The sequence below is a fragment of the Rhinoraja longicauda genome, chromosome 6, assembly GCF_053455715.1.
Source record: "Rhinoraja longicauda isolate Sanriku21f chromosome 6, sRhiLon1.1, whole genome shotgun sequence".
NCBI classification, from domain to species: domain Eukaryota; kingdom Metazoa; phylum Chordata; class Chondrichthyes; order Rajiformes; family Arhynchobatidae; genus Rhinoraja; species Rhinoraja longicauda.
The window spans coordinates 16,849,033-16,875,956 of NC_135958.1; the positions used below are offsets into that span (position 1 = coordinate 16,849,033).

General features: G+C 42.3%; 1 protein-coding gene across 4 annotated transcripts in view; it reads right to left on the reverse strand.

Moving 5' to 3' along the window:
* Positions 1-26,924, reverse strand: part of LOC144594283 (microtubule-associated tyrosine carboxypeptidase 1-like) — a 125,729-nt gene that overhangs the window by 30,429 nt on the left and 68,376 nt on the right. The window contains exon 1 of one of the 4 annotated variants that reach the window (XM_078400570.1): positions 5,661-5,787. The exons of 2 other annotated variants lie outside the window; for them this stretch is intronic. The gene's annotated coding sequence lies outside the window, so the exon portion shown is untranslated. Of the gene's footprint in view, positions 1-5,660; positions 5,788-26,924 lie in introns of those variants that run through there. One more of the 4 variants, XM_078400569.1, reaches the window with a different exon arrangement.

A 26,924-nucleotide genomic window follows, 5' to 3' on the forward strand; every position in this document is an offset into this window, starting at 1 on the left:
TGTTTAATTGTCATATGTATCGGGAAAGGAGCAAAGATATTTTTACTTGCTCCAGGTTTACAGGCTCGCTAACTGAACAACACAACAAATAAATATACAATCACGAATAGCACAATAAATTATGATTGATACTAGGGTAACTGAAGTACATAACCAAAGTATCTGAACAAAGTGCACAATCATTTGTTGCTGAGATAGAGTTATGGTTAGGGTTGTGCAGTGTGATTCAAGAGCCTAATGGTTGAGGGGAAGAAATTGTTCTTGAACCTGGAGGTAATAATGTCCTGCACCTTCTTCCCAGTGGTAACAGCGAAATGGGAGTTTGGCCAGAGTGGTATTGGTCTTTATTGATATTAGCTGCAATATCAAGGCAGCACTTCTGGTAGGTTCCTTTGATGGTGGGTTGGTCAATAGCTCTGATGCACCAGGCATTGTCTCCCATTTTCTACAGCCTCCTTGATTCTTGGGCGCTTGAGTTACCGAACCAGACTGTGATGCAACCAGTCTGTGTTCTCTCTCCCAAACACATGTAGCAGTTTGCATGTTCTCTCTGTAACCACAGGAGTTTTCCCCGGGTGCTCCGGTTTCCTCCCACTTCCCAAAAACATGCAAGATGGTTGATTCATCAGCCACTGTGATTGACATCAGTGTGTGGGGTGAATGGTAGAATATAGGAGGAGTTGATGGGAATGTGGGGGGAGCAGATTACATGGAAAATTAGAGGAGGTATAGAATTGCTCTAATGAGCTGACATTAATCCGATGAGTTGAAATTGCCTCCTGCTATGTCATAAGGAAGTATGGAAATATGAAAGCCTCACAGTGTTCCACTTTTTATGGTGATATCAGTTGGTGGCTGCTGTTTCCTCCGCTAAATGCGATTCAAGTTGCACATAATCTGCCCTTGGAAATTGTGCTTCCCTTCCTGTGCTTCCTTAATCCCTCTGTTGATGCTTGCCTCGTAAAATCTGCTGTCAGATTCCCTTAGCATAACCGCTAGAAGGATTCCCTTCTGCAAACTCGTGGGAAAATTACAGATTCCCCTTGGCAGCCAAGACCTACCTCTGCTAATGAATAAAGACAAATCAACTTACTCCCACTGTTGGCTTCTCCGTGTGTGATGCTATCTATTCCAGAGCCCCAAAACAGCACAAAAGCAACTATGGTGTTTGGATAGGAAGCAACTATAGTGTTTTTATAGTGTATAGGAACAGTGAGAGAAGGAGGTCAGTAATTGGTGACCCATCTCACAGTTAAATGTGAATAATAATTCTGTTCAAGCCACTGCCAATCTACTAATTTCTGCTTTGGGGCATGTGATCCATGTGGATCTGACCTGCGCTGCACCCAATAGGAAAATCTCTGACATCCTAACAATGCTCAGGGATACCATTGCCTCTGTGTGGGACAGGAGGATGGGCACCTCCCTGACGAGTTTCAACCAGGACAAGCCCATTGACAGAATATCTCCCAAGTACATGATAGACATAGACCAAATGGAGTCCAAACTAAAGAATGGGAAACAGAAAGCTTCCCTTTCAAATTTGATATCAGACAAGGTTGCCCATTCTTCTCTATCTAGTTTGCACATTGTATTACGTTTGCATGTGCACTCACTCTGGCAAGAGAAGGCCAAGGACAGAAAGGTTAGCATGGGAATAGGAAGGGGAGTTAAAATCACACAAACTGGAGGAACAGTAACATCCCAATGGTATGAGCACTGAATTCTTTAAGTTCAAGTACTAACTTCCACTGTCCTCTCTTTCCCATTCACTTCCATCCGTGTGCAACGATTTCTCTCCCCATTTCCACCCCTCCAGTCTCTCTACTCCTTTTCTGCCCTTCATAACCTTTTATTCCCCCTCTTTCCTCTTCCGCTGTCCCCTTCCACCCATATCTCTCCCTCTGGCTTTCCATTTCTCTCTTCCTCTATCTTTATCTGACACTTTTTTTCCTCCTTTGCACCTCTAGCCTTTCTCACTTACTCCACCCATCTGCCAATGAACACCCGCCCCCTCACCTGTATACACCCATCACTTGCCAAGATTTGACCCGCCCCCACCTTTCTCCTCCACCCCCCCCCCCCCAAGTTGGAAGAAGGGCCCCGACCCAAAAGGTCATCTGTGCAGTATCTCCAAAGATGCAGCCCGACATATTGAGTTCCTCCAGCACTTTGATTTTCTCAAGATCATTGCATCTGCAGTTTCTTGTGTCTACACATCCAATATATTAACGGTGGGAGTTTAACAGTGGGAGACGGTCAATATTTCATATTGTGGGACAGGTGTTGGTGTGGTAGCTCTGGCTAGTAGTGCAGCCAGCTCTGGACCAAAGAACAGAGATTCACAGCTCGACATTTAGAGTGTTGTCTAGTCCCACAGATATTTCTGTAACTGCATTCAACCATTTCTAAAATGTATACAGCTTGTATCATGAAGGGTTTAGACAGGTAAATGTGATGAAGAGGAACACTGGAGGCAACCAAAATGGATCATCCACTCGGTATTTATGATTGAATGCAGTAGAAAATATCTTCAGCCTTCTCTTTTTGTGGGAGGGCCAAGGGTACTTATTGTGTCCAAAACTACTGCCCTGAGCTGACATCTGCAAACTTAATACAAATCAGGCATTGAATCTGAGACAGTTCTCTACTATTTGACTCATTTACCCACTAAACAATTTGCATAATACTGTTCCTGTTATACAAGAAAAAAAGTTTTAAAGCAGTAGAACATTAACCAGTTCACATCACAGCTTCCAAAAACAGCCTCATTAAAGATAATCAAAATCTTTAATTTATTTTCCTACAGAAATGACATCTCAAAATAAGTATTTTAATGGTTGTAAAGTACTTTGGCACGTCCTAGCGCCATTATTATATAAATGCACATACTATCTCTCTCCAACACTCAATGGATCTTTTATTCCATTTAGTATGATGCTTGACAATCTTGAAACAAAAAGAGATTTGAAACCATCCCTAAGTGCTACACGATCTTATAACCAACTCTTGAAATAAAGTCAACTTTCCTGCAACAAGATCTTATGCTGAGATAAAGCAATCTGTTTCAGATGTTGGGTGAGGAATAAATACAGGGAGGAGGGAGAGAAACAGAAGAATGTTCTAACATTGTGCTTACTGGTGGTAGAGATGTTATTGGAAAAAACCCTAAGAGACTGGATTAACCATTGGAAATATAAGAAAATAACTGCAGATGCTGGTACAAATCGATTTATTCACAAAGAAGTTAGGAGAGATAGATCAGCCATGATTTAATGGCGGGGTAGACTTGATGGCCAAATGGCCTAATTCTACTCCTGTCACATGAGCTTATGTCAGGAGGTTTTCATGCAACAACTTCTGTTTATTTGCTGAGAAAACATTGAGCTGGCAAATTGGATCCAAAATTGTCTTGGTAATAGGAGGTATTGGGTGATTGTGAAGGGTTGTTTTCTGATGGGAAGTCTGTGACTACTAAAGCACCCAAGAGATTGGTGCTGGGAACTTTAACTATTACATTATCAATTTGGATATGAATAGAGGCGGTAGGATCAGTAACTTTGTAGATGATATTAAAATGACAGTGTTAATAGTGATGATGGTAGTCTTAGGCTACTGGGTTATATTGTCCTGTCGGTAACATGTGAAGAGCTGTAGCAAATGGACATTAGCCTTGGTGAGTGTGAAATGATGCTCTTGGGGAGGACTATTAAGGACAGGACACAATTTAGTCCTTACGTCCATTCAGGTAGACTCTGCAGCATGTCTAAGGATCCCTGAAGGTGGCAGCACAGGTAGATAAGATGGCAAAGAAGGTAGTTAGAATACTTACCTGTCATTGTGCCTGCTGACCACTAGGGCTGGCATTGTCTTTTGTTCAATTATGTTTAAGTATTTTCACCTGTGTGACATTATCATTTGTGTTACCTAATGAGTTCCCTATTTAAGTGCTGATGATTGTCTGTCTTGGCCCAGTCATGGATTTTCTTATGTTGAGCCTTGTACTTGTTTATTAGGATTGTAGGAAAAGCCTTTTTGAGTTTAACTTACTACTGGCTCCTGTGTCTTCTCTACGCTTGGGTCTACTCTGCTCTTGATATCATTACATTTACCTTCATTAGCCAGTGCATAGCATACAAGAGCAGGGAGGTGATGGAATAAATATATTAAACTCAGTTAGGTCACAGCTAGAGTAATGTGTGTAGGTCTGCATGATGCACTATGGAAAGTATATGATTATACTGGATAGAGATTATTCATCAGGATACTGCCTGTGATATAATGTGTCTATTACCAGGAGAGAATGGATGGACGGTGTTTGTTTCTCTTGGAGTGGAGGAGATACTGAGAGGGGAACTTGGGAAAATGTTAATCAGAACATATTGAACTATGTATCCCTACATTTTGAAGATGAGGAAACAATAGATTTCCATCCTACATAAGGTGTGTAACATGGAGAGGAACAGGTGAGGTATTTTGGGCTCTCAAGGGAGATTTTTAGTACTTGAAGACCCGTTTCTCCATTTCATTTAACACAGAAATGGTGCTAGTTTTCCATATTTTTTGTAATAAGCTCTGATCAGTACTAATGCACCAAATACTGTTCTAAATGCAAAGGCGTGTATATACAGTATAATTTACAGGGTCTTGGATTAAAATTGAACAGTGCTTTAATCGAGGACTAAACCGACATCTGCAGTTCCTTCCTACACACTACTGTTGCATTTTTCTTCTGGTTTCAAACACATTAAACTATCGGCCGTTGTTGATCACTGTTTATTCTTTTAAAAACAAAATAACTGAAAAATTGAAAGTCCGTGTAGACTAAGCTGCACTGAAGCTGGGTAGGCGACAAAATATTGCGGTTTGAGACAGTTGTTTGGTTAACTGAGCTCCATATGTACAATATTTTACCTCCTGCACCCCGCGACCATTTCCCACATCCCTTGCCTGCCATTTGATTCAGACTCGGCATTCCAGCCGCCGAGCCCATCCAATTGGATTCCCGACGGTGGGTGTGTCAGTTTCAGACACAATAGGATACTCGGCTCATTGATAGGCGGTGAGAGGGAGAGAATGGGAGCGCTAGAAAGATGACAGATAGGACCGCACTCGACATAAACTGTACAGTATATAAAACAAAGGAAAGCACTTCCAACGCTATTTTTTAAATAAAATCTTTTCAGACCTGAACACTTACTCGACAATCCTCAGCATAAAAATGGTAATAACGATCTCATATTACTCAAAATTACACGTGCATAAAAACTTTGTATAAAACGCGCCTCATTCGTAATGGCCCAGGTGCCAATTTTATTAATCGAAGCCAATACCAGTCGGCACTCGCCCCAGCAATAAGAGGTACCCCACCTCCCCCCACACCCCTCTCTCTCTCACACACACACACACACACTCGATTCCTGGCGCTGATTCTCATTCGGTCCAATTGTAACACTCTTGCTTGACACCGCGTTCCTCCCTGCCACAGAAATTCCCCTAGTTTGGATACAACCAGCAGCGTTCGCGCCACAATGTATCTTTAACAAAACCGTGCACATACAATGAAACGCCTGCCTGAACAAAGTGTTCTCTGATCAAAGATAGCCTTGCTTTGGTCAGGTGGCAGATAAGTAGAGGAGAAATAAAATCGTCCAACTTACATTGACAATCGCTACAAAAGTGTCCTCAAAAGATTGAAGACGGAGACAACGGGGCTGGGTTTTGTTTAAACGTCTTCCGTCGCGGTCCTTAATTTCTTCGAAGGGTTTGCAGAGCACGCCAATAGCCGGTGGCTTTATGGGAAGTGAAGCCTGGCTTGTGGAAACAGCGGAGACGCGGGTGTAAAACGGAATAGGGAAAGGGATAGAGCGATATAAAGGGGAAGCAGTGGGCTGCCCTGACTGACAACCCCAGCAGCCTCCGGCTATTATTAACTCAGGCTGCCATCGGCTCCATTCGGTCACATCTTTCCAAAGCAGCGGAACGTAAGTGGAAAGACGGGCGATGAAATTGACGGTCCACCACACACCACCCCCCGGCTCCACACAGAGTGCACCCTTGGCCGTGGGGGGGGGGGGGGGCTGGTGGATAAATGGATGGAGAGCGGTTTCCCCCGCCCGCCCCGCTGTAGATCCCAGCAGTGAAAATGATGCGGAGCGTTCAATTTCAGTCCGGCCTAGCCTTCTTTCAACACCCATCAATTCTCATTCAGTGCCACACACCAGAAACTGCCTGGATAACAATTAAACATTTACACACTCGCCATTGTTTGTTAACGTTTTTTTAAAAAAAATCTACCACCGGGGCAGAGATGCTCCCGGAATTTCGCTACTCCACGTTTCTGGGCGATATCATAGATATCTATGATTCTATGATATGCAGCTTTCATCCCCGGGCTCCCAGTTGTCCGCGCTCTCAAGATGGCAAAGGTTGTGTAAATAATGTCAGCACACCGGGCAGTGAGTGTTCAAGGCCCACTGCAACACTGATATGCCTTTCACTGCATCTATGTGCATTTAAAGGCCACACAGGAAAAACATTCAGAGAAGTCAAGTTTGGACTCAGATCCTGGTTCCTAAAGTGGACAGCCATTTGGTAACACACTGCACACCGGATCTGGCTCTTCACGGCGTGGTACTATCAAGTGTGTAGGGAGGAACTGCAGATGCTGGTTTACACCGAAGATAAACGCAAAATGCAGGAGTAACTCAGCAGGTCGGGCAGCATCTCTGGAGAAAATGAATAAGTGATATTTCGGGTCGAGGCCCTTCTTCAGACTGAGAGTCAGGGGAGAGGAAAACTCGAGATGAAAAGGTTCAGACCCGCACCGATGACCAAGGAAAGGTGGAGGCCACAATGGTCCATTGTTGGCTGTGGAAGAGGCGATTGCGAAGGGATATATGGACGTATTAAATGTCAGTTCAGGTATAAAGCAGATCTTCGCACTGGGTGCTAATGTATACTCATAGACCATCGACTTTCTGAATCAACTGTACTAGTTTAATGTGTAGGAAGGAACTGCAAATGCCAGTTTACAACAAAGACAGTCACAAAAAACTGGACTAACAGCAGGTCAGGCAGTATTACTGGGGGAAAGGAATGGGTGAAGTTTCAGGTCAAAACCCTTCTTCAGAAGAAGGCTTTCTTTTGAAGACAGATTTGGACCCAAAATGGCATCTGTACTTATTTAATGCCCTTTTCACAGAACGCCCAAATTTCTGTTACTCTGTTCTATTGTTGCTTTGCCACTTGTCAGTTGGCTCTGGGTTTGTGTGTTTGATTCCAAGAAAATACTTCGCACTGAATTAAAGGGTGTGAAATATAAGACAACAACAACGAGCATGATGCTTATAACGGACTATTCAAAGATGCCAGATTCTGTCACAGTGAAACATAGCGATCATTCAGGAGAAACCAAAACAGAAACAACCATAAGGAACCTCACATGGTTTGATTCCCAAAGGATATTTCCACCTCCAATCTAGTAGGTCGCATTAGTAGTTAAATGGTTTCTTCTGTCCTCTGATTATTCATCATGCTTTAACCAGATGTAGAAGGGGTTGCTGAATTTAGACAGAGTCAAGGAAACAAGTCCTTCAGCCCAACTTGCCCTTGTTGGCCAAGATGGCATGTCTAGAATAGTTCCTGCTACCCCGCATTTGGCCTATATCCCTCTAAACCTTTCATATCCATGTACCAGTCCAAATATCATTTAAATGTTGTTATAGTATCTGCCTCTTCTTTTCCTCTGGCAGGTCGGTCTATATAGCCACCCCCCTCTGTGTGATTTTTTTTTTCCTCAGGTTCCTATTAAATCATTCCCCTCTCACCTTAAACATGTCCTCTGCTTCTTGATTCCCCTACTCTGGGTAAAAGACTATGTGCATTCATCCTATCTATTCCCCTCATGATCTGATACACCTCTTTAAGATCACCCCTCAGCCTCCTGCGTGCCAAGGAATAAAGTCCGAGCCTGCCTCGCCTCTCCTGAGAGCTCTTGGCCTCAAGTCCTTTCAACATCCCCATATATCTTCTCTGCGCAAAAACAAATTTACATAGATGGTCAGATTAGGCCCTCCACTCTCACAATCAGCATCGGCTGTCCACAAGGATGCGTGTTGAGCCCCCTTCTCTACGCCCTTTACACCCATGACTGCACCCCCACTCATCCTACCAACACCATCATCAAGTTTGCGGATGACACGACTGTGATTGGACTCGTCTCAGGAGATGACGAGACAGCCTACAGAGATGAAGTCCAAAAACTGATGGGATGGTGTGCGGAAAACAATCTGGCTCTGAATCCTTCCAAGACAAAAGAACTCATAATAGACTTCTGAAGACACAATATTGGCTGCACACCACTGCATATCAGCGGGGTTTGTGTGGAAAGGGTCCCTGCTTTCAAGTTCCTGGGCACGCATATTGCTGAGGATCTCTCCTGGACCACAAACACCATAGCGGCAGTCAAAAAGGCACAGCAGCGGCTCTACTTTCTGAGGATCTTCAGGAAGAACAACCTGCAAGAGCAGCTGCTAGTGACTTTCTACCGTTGCACCATCGAGAGTGTGCTGACGTACTGTACTACTATGTGGTACACCAGCAGCTCGGAGGCAGACAAGAAAGCCCTTCAGAGGGTCATCAACTCTGCAAAGAAAATCATTGGTTGCCCACTGCCATCTCTAGAGGAACTTTACTCCGTCCGCTGCCTCAGCAGAGCAGCCAACATCCTGAGGGATCCTTCCCACCCTGGTCATCAGCTGCTCGAACTGCTGCCCTCTGGTAGACAGTTCAGATCCATTACATCATGGACTAATAGACTCAAGAACAGCTTCTACCGCAGCGTAGAACACTGCGGTAGTGTGAGCTGAACACTGCCAGACACTCACATCAAGTCAAGTCAAGTCAAGTCAATTTTATTTGTATAGCACATTTAAAAACAACCCACGTTGACCAAAGTGCTGTACATTTGATTAGGTTCCAATAGAAAAAAAATGAAAACATACAGTAGCACGCAAACAGTTCACAGCGCCTCCTCAATGAGCCTCAAACGCTAGGGAGTAGAAATATGTTTTGAGCCTGGACTTAAAGGAGTCGATGGAGGGGGCAGTTCTGATGGGGAGAGGGATGCTGTTCCACAGTCTAGGAGCTGCAACCGCAAAAGCACGGTCACCCCTGAGTTTAAGCCTAGACCGCGGGATAGTGAATAGCCCCAAGTCGGCCGATCATAAAACTGAATGGAAGGAACGGAACTGATCGGAACACTATCAGTTACTTGTCAGAAAACATAAGCCTCAATTTAATACATGTTTACATCCTACTGCACTTATATTGCTTAACATTTGCTAAACTTATTACATGTTACACCCGACCGCACCTTATATTTAATTACATTATTTCTTTTATTTTTTTTAAAAAAGGCCACTACCGATGCATTTGCAATATGTTAGCTCTCATTGCTGTGCAATAACTTGCTGTCTTGATTGCACTGTACACTGCCTTGACTGTATTGTAATTGTTTTGTCTATATTGTATTAGAGATCAGTTTGTTTAATTCAGTAGATTAGGTTTAGCTTGTTATGGATAAGGTTTATCCTTTGTACTGTCTGCTGTGTGTGATTGCATCATCTGGACTGCTTTAATTTCGCTGAACTTTGTGTAGTGGCAATAAAGGTTTTTTACATTTTACATTAGGGTGGTGGCTATATGGACAGAGCTGTCAGAGGAGTAGATGAGGCAGGTACCATAACAACATTTTAAAAACATTTGGATATTTGGATGTAACAGAACATCCCAACTTCTACACACAATACCCTGACTGATGAAGGCCAATGTACCAAAAACCTTCTTGACCACCCTATCTACCTGTGATGCAATTTTCAAGGAATTATGTACCTTCTCTTCTGGAAACCTCTGCTCCACAACAGTGTCCTAGGCCCTGTTATTCACTGTTAAGGTACTGCCTTGGTTTGACTTCCCAAAGTGTAACACCTCACACTTATCTGCATTAAACACTATTAACCATTCCTCAGCCCATTTGCCCAACTTATCAAGATCCTGCTGTAATTTTTGACAACTATTTTCTCTGTCAATGATACCACCCACTTTGGTGTCATCTCCAAACTTACTAATCATGCATTCTATATTCTCATCCAAATCATTGATATAAATCACAAATAGCAATGGGTCCGACACTGATCATTGAGGCACACCTTGAGTCACTGGCCTCCTATCCGAAAATAAACCTTTAACCACCACCCTCTCTGCTTACTTGCATGAACTCAATTCTCTATCCAGTCAACTATCTCTCCACGGATCCCATGCGATCTAACCTTCCAGGGTGGCCTACCATGCAGAACCTTATAAAATGCCTTGCTGAGCATCCGGGCAAATGCGGACAAGTGGTACCAGCAAAGATTGGGGCATCTTGGTCAGCATGAACGAGCTGGGCTGAAGAGGTTGTTTCTGTGCTGTATGATTGCATGATTCTACAATGAGGAAGGGTAAAGACAACTCAGTATTGTTTCATTCATCTCACTCACTGAGATACACTGTTGCCACAATCTATGTGGTTGTCAGTTTCCAAAATTTCATAAATTCTACAATAGTTTCCAGAGATTGAAATCAGCAAATGTAAATAATAATGGAGAGGCTGACGATAAGAGTTAGACTGACATAAGTACCTCCTGCAACTTATGTCAATGGCATTCATGGAAATAAATAATGGATTATGCAGTGTCAGCATGGATTGACAAAAATAAAATCATGTTTAGTTAAACGTTTAAAGTTTCTGAGGCTGTCATAAACAGAATTGGTAAATATAAACCAGTTAATGTAATGTTTATACTTTTTGGAGTCCTTAATGGGCAGAAGTTCAATTTGGACTTCCACTGGCTAAACCAGGGATCACAGTCTCAAAGTAAGGGGGTTGGGCTTTTAGAATAATGATGAGAAGAAACGTCTTCTCTCAGAGGATTATAAGTCTTTGGAAATCTCTACCCAAGAGTGCCATGGAGGCTGAGTATATTCAAGATAGAGATAGATAGATTACTGGATATTAACTGAATCAAGTGGTAGGGAGCTAGTGTCGGAAACTGCTGCTGTCAAATGGATTTGACATCAATTTTCATTGATACTGTAGATGAAACAAGTCTGAGGGCCTGAATATGCTTTTACTTCTTATCTTTATATTTTCTTAAAATGCAGTCTTTATTTCAAGCTTGGTCACTCGCACCACACTTCAAGAAATCAGCTTTGTAGTCCATGTTTTTAACACTTCATAGTTTACATACTTTTCAATAATTATCAATACCAACAATAGGCTAAAATATGAACCAATTGATACATTTATCCACTGCCGTCTGAATAGCACCTGTTCTAACAGAGCTTGAAGTTAGCAATTACTCATGGCGTAGGGTTTCCACTTGTTTGCCAATAACCTTCGTACAATTTGTACAGAAATGAAATTTTCTCAGACCTGATTAGGCAAATTTAAATATGAATTATGCCCCACACTACCCTTGTTTGTGCTTTCAGCAATCCTTTATATTGACTAGAGAATCATGCATGCATACAGAAATTATTACATATTTCAAGGAGATTTTCTTCCTGAGCAACATCTGATTTTGATTCATTACGTGAATATAAACTGAATTTTCATCCTTCATCCACCATGAGTACAAATATGTCCAAGATATTTGGTGATCTTAGAGCCATGGTTCTTGCCACATTCAGACATCCTCATTCAACATCACGCACTTCAAAATACATGCACTTCGCCTCTCTAATCCAAACATGACAAACATCATCTCAACACAGAGGTGGCCCTCTTTACAACTTAATTCCTATCTTCCTACAAATTTTCTCTCCTTTTCAGGAGTCACCGATCACAAGCTCTTGAACGTCAAAGCTTCTCAGGGCCCTATTTCTTCTCCATTCCCTCTGATCCCACCTCTTCTTGCAGTCACATCTTTTAACCTATCAGCTGCCCTTCTACTGGAACTACAGACTTTCGTCATAAACCAAGAATTTTTGGGTTGGAGGTAAGAAGACATTTAGTCAATCAGGGAATTGAGAATCATTGGAATTCCCATCTCCAAAGTGCTGAATGATATCAAGATCATAAGTATATTCCAGACTGAGATCAATAAATTGAAAGATAAACTGTGGGAGTCAAGGGATATAGAGATCAGGTGTAGAGTGGGAAAGTGTTGATGTGTAGATTTATTTCTTATGTATCTTAGAAGGATGGGGTAAAGGAAGAAATGGAATAAAGATAGGAAGGTTCAAATGCCACAGGACAGTAAGAGAACATCTCATATCAACAGTTTTGATTCTCAGAAGCTTTCTCAAGCACAGCACATGTACAGTATTACACTATTTCCCCACATTCGACGTACCAAGAATGAATATCATTGAATATTAAAAATAAAACATTTAAAGAATTCGTCCAACTATGTTAAAAATCCAACACCAGGAAGTAAGTGAAACAAAGGTGGGTTTGCTGTTCATAGTGATTAGCAGAAACTAATTATGGTATGCTCCACATGGTTTATCCCAGACAAACTTGGGCAAATGGAACCTGTACTTCAGGTGCTGATGTCTGGTTATGCATAAACAGTTCAAAATATGAATCGATTAATGTTCATATGTAAGCAAGCTGCTTGCTTTTTTATTATTGAGTAGCAGAGTGTGCTTCCCAGTAACACTTCAGACCTCACATTAATCTGCACGAAGCAACCAAGCACTTAGATATTTACTAGGCATTTTTTGGAATTGACAACAATATTACCAGGAGGGGAGATATAGCAGGGAGGTGAAGCTTGTCACTTTCATACATGTTCTTCAACGGCCACATGGTCTTGCAATGTGTTGGAAAGCCTCAGGTTTTCCTGTAAGCAAAACATTTCTTATTGTCATCACACTGAACCATCATCCTAAGCAATACCTTAAGAAAACTTGTGAACAGGATTTGAAAATACTTTGTGGGGTAGGTAATTCCCGTGATTCATTATCCTTTTAAATAGATGACCTCTTCTGAAACTACTTTTATGTACCTTCCACCAGGGGAATCCTCTGGCAATATCTTTCAGAATCTTAAGCCACCTTGCCAATGTCGTTTAAAATCTTCTATGTTGAATATGGTTACCTCCCCTTCTTCAAATCTCCTTTCATTGAAGCTAAACATACTCAATCGTACCCCTTATGTAAACTCCTTCATCAAAGGAATCAATTCAGTAAACCCTCTCTGCACTGCCTCCAGTGCAGGGATATCATTCCATAACTACAAGACCAAGACTGTACATAGTAACCCTAGATGCAATCTTACTCACACTGTAATGTTGCATTAAAACCTCCTGTGTTTGGCGAAATGGTTGGCTTGACCATGTTTGATCTCGCCGATATAAGGAAGGCTACATCGGGAGCACCAAATGCAGTAGATGAGGTTAGAGGACATATGAACCTCTATCTCACCTGGAAAGGCTGCTTCCCCTGATGGATGTGAGGGTTGAGATATAGGGACAGGTGACATAAGGATTTGTGTCAAGATTTTTTTAAAGTTCCACCTCTTTTTAGTGCCTTGATTATCTATTATAATTGGATAGTTTTGGTGCCTTTAACTGTACAATACAATACAATATATCTTTATTGTCATTGTACAGGGGTACAACGAGATTGGGAATGCGACTTCCATATGATGCAAAAAACTAATTAGCTAATCAACATAAATTTAGACAACCCAGAGAAACAAAATTAGAAACAGTTTTAAAACAGAATAAAGTGCAAATAGATCTGTGCCGGGTCACTGTGATGCGTGACCATCCGACTCAGCAGGACCGGTTCAGAGCTGCTATGGCCCTGGGGATGAAGCTGTTCCTGAGTCTGGAGGTGCGGGCATAGAAGGTCTTGTAGCATCTGCCAGATGGTAGAAGTTCGAACAGACTATTGCAGGGGTGTGAGGAGTCTTTGTGAATGCTGGTGGCTTTCCTGAGGCATCGTGTGTTGTAGATGCCCTGCAAGGCTGGTAGCTGTGTTCCGATAATCTTCTGAGCTCTGTAGACTACCCGCTGAAGAGCTCTCCTCTCCGCCTCCGTGCAGCTGAGATACCACACAGGGATGCCATGCATTAGGATGCTCTCTATGATGCAGCGGCCGAAGGTCGTCAGCAGCTGTTGGGGCAGACCAGACTTTTTCAGAGTTCTCAGGTAGAACAGTCGTTGCTGCGCCTTCTTGACCAGCGCAGCGGTGTTAGTGGACCATGTGAGGTTCTCCGAAATGTGAGTGCACAGAAACTTGAAGCTGAACACTCCTTCCAAATCTAAGACCAATCTTAGATTTGGAATCTTTATCTTCCAAAGACCAATCTAAAATATTTGTTTAGAATCACTGCCACTTATCTATTTCCCAATATTAATTCCCCAGTCACATCCTCAAAGTGGGTTGACTCAGCAACCATTTCACGGAATACTTGCGCTCAGTCTGCTCAGGCCTACTGGATCTCCTGGTTTTTACCTCTTCTTTGCATTCCTATACAGACCTTTCTGTCCTGGGACTCCACCATGGTCAGTGAGGCCACATGCAAACTCACAGAATAAGACCTCATATTCCACTTGGGTAGCTTACACTCCAATGGTATGAATATTGAATTCTCCGATTTTAGGTAACTACAATACCCTCCCCCTTCCCCACCCCCTCTTTATTTACTCCCCCCCTCCCCTGTGCCCTACCTGAACTTGTACATATTTCTCCCCTACCCCTCTCCTTCCCACCTACATTCTTTCTTCTAGCTTCACAATTCGCAGCTTTCCAGTCCTTTTGTCTCACACATTTCTGCCTTTTCATCTCTGCCTTTGTCCATCATCTGCCTATTACCCCCCCCCCCCCCCCCCCCCCCGCCTTGCCAGTATGAACCTATTGTCTGCCAGGCTTTATCCTGCCTCTTCTCTCTTCCAGCTTTCTCCCATCAGTCTGAAGAACAGTCCCGACCCAAAACATCACCTTCTCATGCACTCCAGAGATGCTGCCTGAACCGCTGAGTTACTCCAGCACTTTGTGTCTTTTATAAACTTTATCTGCCATTGTTTTTAGACTATTTTGATATTATTTTTTACTACACTTTTTATAATTTTGTTTTCATGATCTTTCATTGGTTTCTAAAGATATCCAAAGCTTCTGACCTCCCAATAATCTTCACAATGTTGCGTGACATTTCTTTCAATTTGGGACGATCCTTAACTTCCTTATTCCCCAAGAGAATTCCATCCTTCTCTAGAGTCCTTATTTCCCACTGGAGATCTCCTAAATATCTACCATCACTATTTTACTCCTCTATCCCTTAAATAGTTTTCCCAGTTTCCCAGTATGACTGCCTTTATCTAAGTTTGGGTTTCAGAGCTTCTCACTCTAATACTGAATGTTAAATTCTACCTTGCAATAATCATTCTTTCCTCGAGAATCATTTATTTTGAGATCACTAACATGACATGATACTAGCTCTAAAATAGTCTGCTTGGTTCCTCAATGTGTTGTTCTCAGAAAGCATCCAAAATACACTTTCTGAATCTGTCGTAAAGACTCCCTTTGTCAATTTCATTTATCCAAACCATATGATAATTAAAATCACCCACGATCATTGCAATCATTTTTTTTACAATCGACCATTTATGTCCAAAGGTAGAGCTACTGTTAGGTGACCTAGAATTTTTTCCACCAGTGACTTCTATATTTTCTATTCAGGATCTTGAGTTTCTGTGCCAATATCACTCCTCACTTCGAGGTAATCTCATCCTTTATTAACAGACCTGCACAGTCTCATTTTCCATTCTGCAAATCCTTCTGAATACAAATACCCCTGTACATTCAATTGTTCGCCTTAGTCACTGTAACTGTGTCTGTTTAATCATTCAGATCATTCCCATTTACGTCTATTTGTGCCATCAGTTCTCTCTTGAAATGAAATATCTGTGCATTCAGATAAAGAGAGTAATATTTTCTTTTCATTTTCATTGTCTGAACATTTGTGGTGCATTTTAATGCTTGTACATTCCTGATATATCTTGGTTATCATTACCACTGTTGTTTCCATGCACTATTATCTTTTACCTTCTCTTTGCCTCCCTGACTGACCCTCCATCTGAATTTCTATCTTCTATTAATGATGTTGCTTTTCTCCATTCTAATTTCCCCCCTCACATTCTCATCTCCCTGCCAGGGTCATTTAAATGCTTCACAAGAGCTGTAGTAAAACCCTCCACAGGACATTGGTCCTGTTTCAGTGGATGTGCAACCCATCCTATCCGCATCCAATATCAGCCAGTCTTACACTGGCCAGGTCCTATATTGGGCTCATCCCCAATCAGGCAAATTTTATTTTAGTAGCTTCTATATCAGCCAGGTACATCATTAGGTAGGTCCTATATTGGGCAGATCCTATATTGGAAAGTTCAATATTAGAAGAGTTCTACAATAGGCTATTCCTTAATCCGACGGGTCCATATGAGGCAGATACCTCGTATGGTGGGTTTCAGGTCCATTGGATTTAATATATAGGGTAAATCACATATTAGACAAGGCCTATGTTGGTTGAGTCCTATGTGAGGCACATCCTATTTTGGGTAAGTTCCATGTTCAATATGTTTATAACCAGATGTGTTCCAAATAGTGCACATTGTACTTTGGACGAGTCCTATAATAGGAAGATACCTTCATTGGATTCATTCTATGACAGGCAGGTTTTATAACAGACAGGTTGAGTAGGCCTTAGATCAGGCAGCCCTGTATTGGATGGATCCTATTTGGCCAGGTCCTATGTTGCCCCAGTCCAATATAGAGCAGGTAATTTATAAAAAAATCTGGTTATGCCCAATTGGTCTGAAGAAAGAAAACAGGATAGGGGAGGAGATGATGAACAAGAGAGCACTGAAACAGATGAATCTAAAGGTGACAATAACCTGGATGAGCATTTCAACAATGCCAGAGTGGTCAACATACTAGACATGGGACTTTATGATCGGACGATAAATAGTTGGAAGCACAAATAAAATTGTAACTACATGCCGCCATTATGAAACTTATGGAGTCAATCGTTCTGGAGAACTTGCTGGGAATAGATAGGGATGAATGCACAGTCTTTTACCCAGGGTTGGGGAACCAAAACCAGAGGATATAAGTTAACAGTGCAAGGGGCAATATTTAATAGGAACCTGAGGTGCAACCTTTTCACTCAGAGGGCAGTGGGTATACGGAACAAGCTGCCAGAGGAGGTAGTTAAAGTAGGCACAAGAACCATTTAAAAGGCACTTGGTCAGGTACATGATTAGGAAAGGTTTAGAGCAATGTCAGCTAACTGTGGGCAGATAGGATTAGCTTAGATGAGGTGCCTTGGTCGGCATGGATGAACTGGGCAGAAGGGCCTGTTTCTGTGCTGTATGACTCTATGACTCTGGAAATGGAGAAATTCTTCCTGGCTGCATATCAGATTAATTGTCTGACAAAACAGAGTGCAATGCACATAGAGAATTTTACAGAAGAGAAAGGAAAGAAATATTCCAAAACAGATTTAAATGTAGAAAAGTGCTGGGGATAGAGAAGGGAAATAAGGTAAGACAGTCAGTTAAAATTGAACTTGAACTTTAAATTTATTGATTATGGATTCCGTTTTCTTCATGTTGTCCATAAAGTGTGAGAAAATAACTGGCTTGCTGAAGGGGCCATCACTGCTTTGGACCTTTGGTAATCCGAGACAAAGTGATCTGCTCTAAGTCAGCTTTGGACTCTGGGAAGGCAACAGCTGAGCATCACTCTTGCAGCTGTGGGTAGAGCAGCAAGTGGTGGTGTGGACCATGCAAGGAATGTGACTTTAACAGCATTCACAGGCTTTCACCAACTATGTCAGTAATCTGTCAGGCAAAATAAATCATACAAGCAGCTGAAGGGAACTTTGGAATTGGTTTATTATTGTCACGTGTACTGAGATACACTGAAAAGCGTTCCTTTGTGAGCTATCCAGGAAATTATACTATACACAAATACAATATGTAGTGGATAGGGTGAGCAGTTTCAAATACTTGGGAGTCCGCATCGCAGAGGATCTGACGTGGGCAACGCACATTGCCGCACTGGTGGGTAAGGCTAAGCAGCGCCTTTACCACCTTAGACAACTGAGGAAATTCAGAGTGTCGCTGAGGATCCTTCATTGCTTCTACTCTGGGGCTGTAGAGAGCATCCTGTCCGGCAACATTACAGTCTGGTTTGGGAACAGCTCTGCCCAGGACAGGATGGCCCTGCAGAGAGTAGTGCGTTCGGCAGAACGCACCATGGGAACTACACTCGTCCCCCTGCAGGACCTATACATCAGGAGGTGCAGATCCAGAGCAAGCAAGATCATGAGGGACCCCTGCCACCCCAGTAACGGACTGTTCCAGATGCTACGGTCAGGCAAACGCCTCCGCTGTCACGCTGTGAAAACGGAGAGGATGAGACGGAGCTTCTTCCCACAGGCCATCAGGACTGTCAACTTTGATAACCCCAGAGACTAAATTTTTGTCGACACTTTTGGTGCTATGTTTAGTAACTTATTAACTTTATTTATTGTAACTGTAATTATTTTTGTGCACAACCCGCAGGCATTGCCACTTTCATTTCACTGCACATCGAGTATGTGTATGTGACAAATAAATTTGACTTGACTTGACTTGACTTGAAGATAGATAAAGAAACAGAATGCAGAAAATAGTGTTAGAAATACATAGAACGTGCAGTTAAAAATGTGCAAAGACCTCAATGAGGTAGACTGAGAGATTCATTCAAGAGTCTGATATCAGCGGGAAAGAAGCTGTTCTTGAATCTGGTGGTGGTACATGATTTCAAGCTTTTGTATCTCTGCCTCACGGTGGAGGGAAAAAATAGAATGACCAGGGGAGTGAGCAGTCCTTGATGATAGACACAAAAAGCTGGAGTAACTTAGCGGGCCAGGCAGTATCGCTGGAAAGAAGGAATGGGTGACGTTTTAGGTCGAGAACCTTCTTCAGACTGATGTTGGTTGCTTTCCCTAGTCAGCATGAATTACAAATGGAGTCGATGGGATGAGGATGCATAGACTGGGCTGCGTTCACAACTCTGTGATTTCTTGCAGTCTAGGCAGGTCAGTTGCCAACCCAAGCGGTCATGAATCCCAATAGGATGCTTTCTGTAGAAAATGGTAAGAGTCATTGGATACATGTTGAATTTCCTTAGTCTTCTGAGAAGGTAGAGATATTAATGTGCTTTCCTGGACATAGCATCAAAGTGGGTGGACCAGGACAATTTGTTGATGATATTTGCACTCAGGAACTTGAAACTGTTGACCATCTTAACTTTATCACTATTGATAGAGACAGGGATGTGTACTCCACCCCGCAGCCTTGAGGGGTATTGAGAATTTTCATAGAGGAGAAGTTTAGTTTAGTATAAAGATGCAGCATGGACACAGGCCCTTTGGCTCAACGACTCCACTCCCACAATCAATTACTTGTTCACTCTTGTTCCACGTTATCCCATTTTCTCATCCACTTCCTACACACTGGTGACAATTTACAGAGGCCAATTAACCTGCAAACCCACACAGCTTTGGGATGTGGGAGCAAAATGTGCCCCAGCAGAGTTGTCAACTATCCTTACTGACCGTGGTCAGTGGGCCAGGAAGTTGCGGATCCCGTTGCAGAGTGGAGATGTTGTGTCCTAGGTTGAGGGCTTTGCACATGAGTTTCATGGGAATGATGGTATTGAAGGCAGAGTTGTAGTCAATAAATAGGAGTCGGCTGTAGGTGTCCTTGTTATCTAGAAGTTTCAGGGATGAGTGTAGGACCAGGGTGATAGCATCTGCCATAAACCTGCTGTGGCAGTAGGTGATTTGCAGTGGATCAAGGGTGTCTGGGTGGCTGCAGTTGATGTGCACCATGACCAGACTCTTGAAGCATTTCATGATGGTGGATAATAGAGCCACTGGATAGTGATCATTGAGGGATGTTATCTTGTCTTTATTTGGCAGCAGATAGTGGTCTTCTTAAAACAAATGGAACCCTCAGATTTGAGTCGGGAGAGGAAAGATGTCCACGAATACTCCTGCTAGTTAGTCCATGCAGGTTCTGATGACACATACAGGGGTTCCATCTGGCCAGTTGAATTCCGCAGGGGCCTGGGGCTTTCATACCTCCACATGCCCAGTCACAACCTGGCACAAGTTCAGGAAATTCCCCTTAAGGAGCACCAGATTAAGGTGCATGATCACAGTGAAGGCCGACTGCTGGATGAGTGGATCTCGCCAGCTCCAAGCTACCCATGGTGTTGGCAAATTTCAAAAGGTACATCCAAGATACACTGGACATTACTGGACACCACAGAGCACCCAGTGGAAACCCACTAAGTTTCTGGAAAAAAAGGTGCAAACGCACATAGTCAACCCTGGAGACCAGAATCAAATCTGGGCCGAAGCAGCAGGTCCATAAGGTGCATCACTCCATCAGCTCAAAGTGCTTTATACAATAGAATTTCCAAGTCGTTCAATTCAGTTATAGCTATTTCAAGGAAGCACAGCTGCTTCCAGGTACTTGAGGAAATATTTATTCCCAACAGGGCACAGTCTGCAGATCTAGGATTGAATTCAATAGCAATGACTCCTTTGACAGAACAAATCAGTTATTCCCACCTCCTGTTCTTTCTCCATTTATCTCCAAATCTCAAGCCTTGTATTTTGATATTTCCCTCATTTATTTTGCTTCTTAACTTAGTTGTATTTTCATCAGTTACCAACGCTCATTCTAGTGGAGAATTTCCTACTATTTATTCTTTCAAAACACATCTCAAATTAAAACATTGCTGTTAAGCCACACTAAGGTTCTACAATGTTCTGCTCGCATTAATCATCCCAATTGCTGTGAAGGTTAAACAGAATAAACATTTGAAATTGACTTGTTTTTTAAATGATGCCTTTGCAGCAAATTCTTTTGCGTATCCCATAGACTGATGTACACTCATGGAAAGAGGACTGGAAGACTTTAATCAATACATTCCTCACCCTCTACCACTAACATTAGTGCTGGGCAGGAGTTGGCATGGCATCCCCAAGGAACTCCACCTGTTGATGCTTTGGGATTGTACCTGTAAACCAGAACTACACCAGGTACTTATATTCATGTTTCTAATGTATCCTCAAGTCATCATAAAAATTCTTTGTGGTTCTAAAGTTGGTCACTTTTGCAGTGTAAGAATCAAGCTAATAAACGTACACAGCCCCATTATAATGATTGTGAAAATAGCTAAGAATATATTTAAATCCTATTAGTAGAGGGCCAATAAATATTGATCTGACTGTGGAAAACCAACCTGCTGTTCTTTCAGCCCCTGATATGACTGAATCTTTGGAAGTTAACCCCAAGCAGTCTTGTATAAAATCGCATGTCACATGAACAGGCAGTCTTGGCGTGAGGGTATTAAAGTGTAAGAAGGAGGTGTACAAGATAGTGCAAATTAAGAGAGACCTGTAGTCTTACGCCAAATTACAATTGGAAGCAGCTTTCACCAAAAGGGGATCAGGACATCATAGCTGCACATATATCATTTTAAGAGCATGAAGAGTATATGGATGTGTGGGTTTGGATGGGAGAGGTACAAAAATGGGAAATGAAGAGATGTCCAGTGCATCTCATGGGCTGACGAGCTGAAGAAGTACAATTTCTTGCAGAGCTCTTTTGCAGGCCTTGAATGCAAGGGTGTTGACTGCCTGGACCAGTGCTCCCCCTTCAGGTGGGCTGTGTAATAATACTCGGTGAACTAATGATGCTCCAAACCTACAAATGACGTAGTATCTGCAATTTCATATAAATCAACATTAAAGGATTCAATACAAACAAACGTGTATCATTGAATTGTTGAATGACAAGGTATTTGAACAGATGACTGATGGTTTGATCATAGTGGAAGGTCTAAATGAGCACTTAAAGGACAAAGGAAAAGTTGAGATGCAGAAAACCTTAGGGAAGGAAATCCAGAGCAATGAGCCAAGGCAGCTGAAGATATGACTGTGTTGGCGGAATGGTGGAAAGATGAAATTGTGCAAAAAGTAGAATTGGGAGGAGTGTACCTTTCTTGGGCTATTGGGCTGATAAAGGATAGAAAGGTAATGCGAGCCAAGGCCAAGAAGAGATAAGGAACACAACAATGACAAGAAGTTTAAAATCAGTAATAGCAAATTAGGAGCAAGCATCAGTTGGTAAGAATTGGTCTAATCGATGAACAGGATTTGGCATGAGTTGGAATACAGGCATGAGTTGTAATACACACCTGCCCTGTGCCACTCCCGAGTATACTCAAGTCAGAGTATACAGTGAAACAAAATCTTGGCAGTGAACAGGTTAAAGTTCTGAAGAAATTGAGTTAAGCCATGTCCTGCTGCTGTCTGTATAGGGAGGAAAATTGATTATTTACAATTAGGTCCAAGTATAGCTAAAAAGTAGCAGTGAAAAATTAGCAAGCCAAGCCTTACCGTCCTATTCCTCTGAGGCCTGTTGAGTAGCAAGCTCTAAAACAATGCACTTCAAAGGCTGGACAGTAGGCTCCTGCAGGTTCTGGTATATGTTTTGCACCAATGTTTGTACCAATAGTTACATAAAATAAACTTTCCCTGGACACTTGCTTCTTTCTCTCTGGAGGCCAATAATGAACATATTCTTTAATAAAAATGTAGTGTAAATCACATCAAGAAAATTCTGAGGCACATACTTTGCCTCAATCACTAATGCTGACGTTGCAGCACTTTTCTGCCTATGTTATTATTTTTAATCTAGTCCCATGTCCAATTTTTCTGGATGCCTTAGTTGTTGGAAACAGACTCTCATCGTCTACTTTAGAGTTTTGAACATCTCTTAATTCATTCCATAATCTCCTCAGCTCCTAATTTAAAGTTATGGGACTAATTAGTGACATACACTTCCTTTTTAACGTGGGGTCGCAATGTAACCCCCAACAATAGTCACCTCCAGTGACATCATGAATGGGACAGTGTAGTTGGATGGCATTCTTCATTCATGTTGTCAGTGGAATGGAACAATGGAACAATCTTTGCAGGTTATCTGCTTCAGAGCAGCCTTTTCCTGAGAGCATTTGACACAAAATACCAGTAAGTACAAAATATCTTGTCTCACAGCTAAGAGTTAACTGTAATCACATGGAAGGGTCCATGATCAGGTTACAGCACTGGCAATCTTGATGATTTGATTAATGAAAACCAGAAAATTGCAGTTGCTCTAATTGACGGTGGGCCTGCCTCGACTGAGGGTGTCTTCTGATAAAAGGCCGAAACACCCAGTGACGTTGAGGTACACAACTGAAGATGTGTCTGAATGGTAGCAACATTACTTAGTTGTCACCCCCAAGAACAACACCAGTCAATTGTAGTGCAAACCTTAGGGATTGTAACATCTAGTCCTATTAATCAATCTGAAAAACAAACCGAGAATGCTTGAAACACCAGCATGCCAAGCAGCATTGTAGAAAGGGAAATGGAGTTAAAATTTCAGGCTGATGGACAGATCTGGAAGCACTAGGTTTAATCACATAACAGAGCTGGTGAATTTAAAATCAGTTAATTAAATAATCTGAATTTAATTTAAAAAGATAATATCAGCTATGGTAGAATAGAAAATTGTTGGACTGTTAATAAAAAAAATGTTTTTCTATTAAGAGAAGACAAATCTATTGCCTGCTTTAGTTTGTAAATCAATCTAGATTACTCAACTCCCTCTGAGTCTCAACTGTCTTATGAAAAGGTAAAGCATTTCAGAGTAAGGAGCTATGATGTATCAGTAGTTTTATCATAGTAATGTTGAAGCACAATAAGTAAATATCCGGACCAGCTCACATTCACATAGGCATCATGTTTGACCATGACAAAGGCAGCCAAATCAATCATGAAAATTCCTCCCCATGAATATACAGGGACTTTAAGGCATCCCAGAGGCTCAACTAGTAGAGCTGCTGCCTCAAAGCACCAGAGACCCGGGTTCGATCCTGACCTCAGGTACAGTCTGTGTGGAGTTTGCACCTTCTCCCTGTGACTGCATGGGTTTCCTCCGGGTGGTCTGGTTTCCTCCCACATCCCAAAGACGTGTGGGATTGTAGGTTAATTTGCCTCTGTAAAATTGCCCCAAGGGTGTAGGAAGTAGATGAGAAAGTGGGATAATATGGAACTAATGTGAAGGAGTGATCGATAGTCAGCATGGACTTGGTGGGCCGAAGGGCCTGTTTCTATGCTGTGTCTCTAAATTAAACTAAACTAATGTCCCACAAACATGAAATAAGAGAAATCAATATTCACATGCCACTGGGTTGTAAGCTGCCCAAGCAAAATATGAGGTGCTGTTCCTCCAGTTTGCATGTGGAATATCATGCTTTGACCAAATCCCTCGTGGGACACTATCATCAACTGAAGCCTTGGAACAGAAGGCATTCTCTTTGCCCCAATGGGGAAATTGCATCTTGATGAAGGGTGACCTACACATAAATGTGCCCAGTTGAATTTCCAGATTCATGCAAAATAACATCCAAAGTAAAAGCATATTTCACTTTTGGTAACAATTGATATAAACTGTGATTAAATTTCTAGTCAGGAAAGATGAGAGGACTTAATCCCCAATATGTACCAGCAGCCCTATGTTATGTATGTTTTCCCTTCCCAAGTATTGTATTTTAATCAATCTTGCTAATATCAGAAATATCTATTTTCTGCGGCTGCTCACATCGTTTCACGCTATATATACTTGTTGTAATTCATTGATTTCATTGAATATTTATCCAGATACCACCCATATACTGCATTTAGCCATTTATAAACACCACAAAGTATTATTATTACTACTGTTATTATTATTAATATTATTATTATTAATATTATTATTATTATTATTGCCTACCACGATCTTGGAAAATATTTTTTTAAATGTGAGGAAGAACTTGCATAAAGTTGGATTTCCATAAGTTTGGTCATCTGTAACCTTGTGACCCCTTGTATTTGGAGACTAAGGAATGGCCGCATTGTTCCAATAGGAGTGTTCGTCTGTGAGGTTGCAGCCCTGGCAGCTTGCTTAACCAAAGGAGAAAGAGTTTTTACCTGTTGTTGGTAATGTTAGGTCAGCAATGGAATTATACTCTATTCCGAAACACTAACATCCCTCTCCTTAGGAAGCAAAACAAAGGACAAAGTAATAAATGACAAAGGTGATTTAACATTGGAACATGTAACCAAAATGTGTGCTCCCAAGTTTTTTTTTTCCATAACTTCCCAAATTTATTGGATTTTATCCAGAAGGTATGATTTTTTTACTCTTTCAGTGTGTACAACCACAATGTCACGTGACTCAATCCGTTAGGCACAAATCAAATAAAGTATTAGTTAAACAAGTCGTTCAAAATTCATACAAAACAGAAATATCAAGACTTCAGTTCATACAAAACTTTGACATTGGTTGGAAAAACATGCACAAAACACATATTTTGATAATATTCGTAATAATACTAAATTCGACTGCCATTAAAAGAACACATAGTCACCACATGTAAAAAATATTCTGGTAATTTCTTTTTCCGAGAATGTACAAAATACAGTTATACAATTTAAGCTGTTGCAAGGTCTTCATGAATAAGAAGAGTACATCAAGAATATCCTTATATTTGCTTACATAATGTTAATGTGACATCACCTTTTCATTGCCAAACATCAAATAACAGTATAACAGTATAACAGAGCTTTATTTGTCGTTCGGCACCGAAGTACCGAACGAAACTACATAGCAGTCATAGAAAAAAAGAACACAAGACACATAACCCCAACACAAACGTCCATCACAGTGACTCCAAACACCCCCTCACTGTGATGGAGGCAACAAAACTTCCACTCTCTTCCCCACGCCCACGGACAGACAGCTCGTCCCCGACCGACCCGCAGTCCCCGCACCGGGCGCTGAAACGTCCCGCGGCCGAACCGGGCGATGAAAGGCCCGCGACCAAGCCTTGCGCAGCTAAGTCCAGTGGCCGAGCCGCACCGGGCGATGTAAAGTCCCGTGGTCGAGCCGCACCAGCGATGTTAAGTCCCGTGGCCGAGCCGCACCGGGCGATGTTAAGTCCCGTGGTCGAGCCGCACCGGGCGATGTTAGGTCCCGCAGTCGAGCCGCACCAGCGATGAAAGGACCCGCAGCCGAGCCGCACCGGGCGATGTTAAGTCCCGCAGCCGAGCTGCACCGGGCGATGTTAAGTCCCGCAGCCGAGCCGCACCGGGCACTGTTAAGTCCCGCAGCCGAGCCGCACCGGGCGATGTTAAGTCCAGCGGCCGAGCTGCACCGGGCACTGTTAAGTCCAGCGGCCAAGCCGCACCGTGCGATGTAAAGTCCAGCGGCCAAGCCGCACCGGGCGATGTTAGGCCCCGCAGCCGAGCCGCACCCCGCGCCGTGAGGAAGAGAAAAGTTCCCCCCCCCCCACCCCCCATACCCCACACCACCACCACCTCCCACACATACACAACCAAAAAAATATATAAAAACCATCCCAACACCGACACACAACAACAAAAAAAAAAGGTAAAAAGACGAACAGACTGCTAGTGAGCCGCTGCCGTTACTCCTTGTACACCCACGACTGTGCAGCCAAGTACAAATCCAATTCAATTTACAAACTTACAGACAACACCATAATTGTGGGCCTGATATCAATTAATGATGAGACAGAGTTCAGGTAGATGATTAAGAACCTTGTGACCTGGTTTCGGGACACCAACCTTTCTCTCAATGTTAGCAAGACAAAAGAGATAGTGATCAACTTCAGGAAGTGAAGTGGAACACATACCCTGGTTTGCATTGAAGGCGCTGAAGTAGAGATGGTGGAAAAATTCAAATTCCTAG